We start from the raw sequence: 4,520 nt of genomic DNA on the forward strand, positions 1-4,520 counted from the left end.
AAGGAATCTTATTATAAAGTGTTACCAGATCTTTTTATTGATGGCATTTTTGCCTCGTTCTCACAACTTACTGAACAGTTTAACATCCCAAAGACTCACTTTTTCCAGTACTTACAAATTCGACATTTTACAAAAAGCAGGTATCCACAATTCTCTAACCTGCCTGAAGAAACAACCCAAGACACAATTTTAGACATAAAAATTAACAAAAAAGGTCTGATTAAAGAAATTCATAGTTCACTACTTAGCCTAAAGCAGGGGTCACCAACACGTCGCCCGCGGGCGACGAGCACCACATCAGTCGCCCGCAGGCCTCTTCTAAAAATAGCACAACTCACCTGTGAGCTGCTCGAAAGTTTTTATTCTATTGTGATGCGATTTTTTTTTTTTTAACACACCTGCCTTCATAAAGAATTAAGAATAAAAATATCTTAAAACTACATTATAACGACTCAACTGCAATGTCAATTGTAGAAAGGACCCGAATGGGGTGCTACTCTTTAACCGGCTGTGGAGGAGAGACCTCTGAAACCCATTCATCGCACGACCCCGATCAATATCAGGAAGAAGACAAAGACGCAACTTGCATACTCTCTCGTGCAGCATTAACACCCATTTATTTTGACCACACATAAACAGTCAAACAGTATGAAGGTGACTTCTGCTCACAGCTCCCTCACTTATGGTGAGCAATGTAACACACCCAAGATTTCCCACTTCCCATGAGTCTTAGGAGCTGAAGGCGGGGCTAACCCCCGGGTCGCCACACTGTGTTCATTATTTCTGAAGCCAAAAACGGTCTGTCCCACTATTTTTCTTTTTTTTTAATCGTTTTCTCCTTAACAAGATAATCAATAGTCGCATTTCCATTAACTCTGAAATTTCGCAAATTGGAATTTGGATAATAAATTATCCAAATGGAAACACCACAGTTTCGAAAAAACTGGCATTTTTCGAAAAAAGAAATTGCGCTTACAGGAGGAAATAGACATTTTTCGCAAAGCGGAAACATTTTTTTCTAAATAAATGCGCTTCTCGGTATGAAGTGTCTGATCTGAGCCTGCACAGCCGGCGCACCGGCGCACCGAGACGTCCTGGAGCGTCAAAGCGCTTTATAAATTGCGGGTCATACAGAATCGCGCAGCAGCTCCTCCTCCTTTCCTCATCGCTTCATCTGCAGACGCACTTTTGCAGCTTGGAGCCTGAAGTCTCGTGAGCGCGAGCGCCGTGACAGAAACTTGAATTTATGTTGTGGTGTTTTCAAACAGAAAAAAGGTCCAGATGCTTATTTGCTGCTTTTTCCTTTAACCGCTGAACAGACTCCTCCCTCTTCTGAGTCGAGCTGCGCTGCACGCGCGCCCCAGACAGAGCTGTGACGTCACCCACACGCTCCCTTTTAGTGAATGAAATAAAAAAAAATACTTGTTGTCGTTCATCATCGTGTTCTTAATGACTTATCGCGTGAGTTGGTTTGTGATTTATCGCAAAATTATGATTTAATGGAAACAGTGTCATTTCCAAACGTTTTTTTTTTAAATTCCAAGAATTTCCAAAAAGTTTTGCGCAAATGTGTAACGGAAATGCAGCTAATAACAAAGAATGAGGCGTCCCCTTCTCCCTTTCCCACATGGAGACACCGAGAATATTTGATAATTAGTTATCTTTAATGGAAACACAGATTACAAAAAAAAATAAATAAATAAATAAAAAACCTAAAATTTTTCGAAAAAAAAGTTATTGCGCGTAGAGGAGCTGGTGTTGGGGGCGTATGAAATGGATGGATATTTTTCGCAGAACTGTAATGGAAATTGACTTTTTTTTTAATTAAATGCGCTTCTGAAGTGTCTGTCTGAGTACAGCACAGCGGGCGCTGTTATAATTTTGTTAAAAACATTTCATTTGGTCATTACCTCAAAATGTGACAAGATCTGTTGAGATTAATAAAGTTCTGAATATTGATATCTGTTTCCGAGCTTGTTGTCATTATTGATAATTATGCTAAGAAATCAGTGTCTTCACATAGAGAAGTATCATTATTATTATTAATAATGAATAACTAAAGGCAAACTAAGCAAATTTATTATTTCAAACTGGTAGCCCTTCATATGACCCAGTACCCATGAAGTAGCCCGCAGTTTCAAAAAGGTTGGTGACCCCTGGCCTAAAATCTCCTTCTCTCTCAATTATTAGATCACACTGGGAAAAGGATTTGGCATTTAACATAACAGATGATCTCTGGGAATCTATCCTACGCCGGACACACTCCTCTTCTATATGCGTCAGACATGGGCTACTCCAATTCAAAGTTGTTCACCGCCTACATATTTCTAAAGAAAAATTAGCCAAGTTTCCTTCAGATTCCAACCCATTGTGTAACTGATGTAAAGTAGAAATTGGGTCTTTATATCATACTTTCTGGACATGTCCCAATCTCCAAACGTACTGGAATTCTGTATTTGAAACGTTTTCCAAAGCATACAATGTCAAATTAGCCCCTTCTGCCCTGACTGCACTCTTTGGGGTCATCCCTCTCAATGTCTCTATCCCTAAACACTTTTCAGATGCAATATAGTTTTCCTCCTTGATTGCACGTCGCCCTCTTGCACTCTTGAGGTGGAAGGATGAGGCCCCTCCTGCGCATGACCAGTGGATTGTTGAGGTCATGAAATATGTTCACCTAGAAAAAATACGATGTACAGTAACAGGCTCAACAGAAAAATTTTACAAGTCCTGGCAGCTGTTCTTGACCTATGTGAAATCAATCAAATTGAGCACCTAACCAGGAAGTGTCGATGCCACATGTAGATCCTAACTTCTGTGGTTTCTGAGAAATGTTTCTGTTTTCATTTTAGTTATTTGAAGTAGGCCATGGTTAGTTGTCAGTTTTTTTTTTCCTTATGACCCGTATTTATTATTTCTATTGTTGTCATTATAACTATAATTTTTTTTTTTGTTTTCTTTTGTCCTCCTTTGCATTTTTCTTCGCTGTTTGTGTTTTGTTTTTGTTGGGGGGTGGGGTGGGGGGACCCAGTTTTGGGTACGTGACATTTTCAGTAACTAAATCAAAGGGTAGGGATAAACATTCAAGATGGCAGCTCGATGCCTGGATTTTAAACATGTTCTTCCAAGCATTTTATCAACCCATGGGGGCCGCTAGGTTCCTGGAAATTGTTCCTGTTAATGTTGGGCAAAGGCAGGATACACACTTGACAGATGGCCAGCCAGTCACAGAGATCATTGCGCTGGATGGACAGCTACGCTACCCAGCCGTACGGTGGATAGCTTAGTGAGCTACTTAGCTTCCCTCCCCCAGCTCCCGAGGAAGTTAAAACCTGTCGCCGCCGCTTAGGCTCTGGCAAAGCTGGTAAATTTAGATCTTTGGATTCTGGCTCAGCTCTCTTTTCACAACAACAGACCGGTGTAGTGGCCACATAAAGGTGGACACCGCTCCAATCCGCCTGTCGATCTCACTTTCCGATCTTCCCTCACTTGTGAACAAGACCTCAATATTTTTAAACTCCTCCCCCTTTGGTAGGGGCACTCCACCCATTGATAGAGGGCGTAATAACAACCCCAAATTCAATCCAGAGGATGAGAGAGTTGTATTCCTTTACCTTTGGGAAGAGGATGAGTTTCCGAGTCTGGTTTTAGGCAGAACAGCAATTCAGAAAATCCAGTGTTCTTGGTGTGTCTCTTCCAGGTATAAGCTCAGATAAAGAAACTCAACTAAATTAGATATAAAATTTGGACTGTCTGATCAAAATATTGGAGATATTTTTAACTTAGGGCTGCACGGTGGCGCAGTGGTTAGCGCTCTTGCCTCACAGCGAGAAGGCCCCGGTTCGAATCCCGGCTGGGACCTTTCTGTGTGGAGTTTGCATGTTCTCCCCGTGCATGCGTGGGTTTTCACCGGGGACTCCGGCTTTCTCCCACTGTCCAAAAACATGCTTCATAGGTTAATTAGTGACTCTAAATTGCCCCTAGGTGTGAATGTGAGAGTGGATGTGTGTGTGATTGAGGCCCTGTGACAGACTGGCGACCTGTCCAGGGTGAACCCCGCCTTCGCCCTTCAGTAGTCGGGATAGGCTCCGGCACCCCCGCGACCCCGAAAGGGAAGAAGCGGTCAAGAAGATGGATGGATGGATTTTTAACTTAAAATAAATAAAACATAATCAAGTCGATCATGACTTCAAATATATTTCAGGGTTAATGAAGTTTTGAAATGTTACGTTTCATGTCAAAGTTCATTCTGTTTTCTCAGAAAAAAATGGTGATGACTTAAGTCCTCCTGTAGCAGAAACACAGCGATTCAGTTTGTGCTGCCTCTTCTTTACACTTCTCTTTCTATTTTTGGATCCTGTTGATGCTCTTAAGACCACACTGTGCCCCCCACCCCCCATTACCATCTCCTTTCAGTAAGAGGGGGATTTTGAGACACCACTACACAAACATGTAAACACCTGCAGATGGAATGAGCCAAAGCAATATAACGCAAGATTTCTCCTTTATTGGAAGATAAT

Source organism: Oryzias melastigma, unplaced genomic scaffold (genome assembly GCF_002922805.2).
Source record: "Oryzias melastigma strain HK-1 unplaced genomic scaffold, ASM292280v2 sc00526, whole genome shotgun sequence".
NCBI classification, from domain to species: Eukaryota; Metazoa; Chordata; class Actinopteri; order Beloniformes; family Adrianichthyidae; genus Oryzias; species Oryzias melastigma.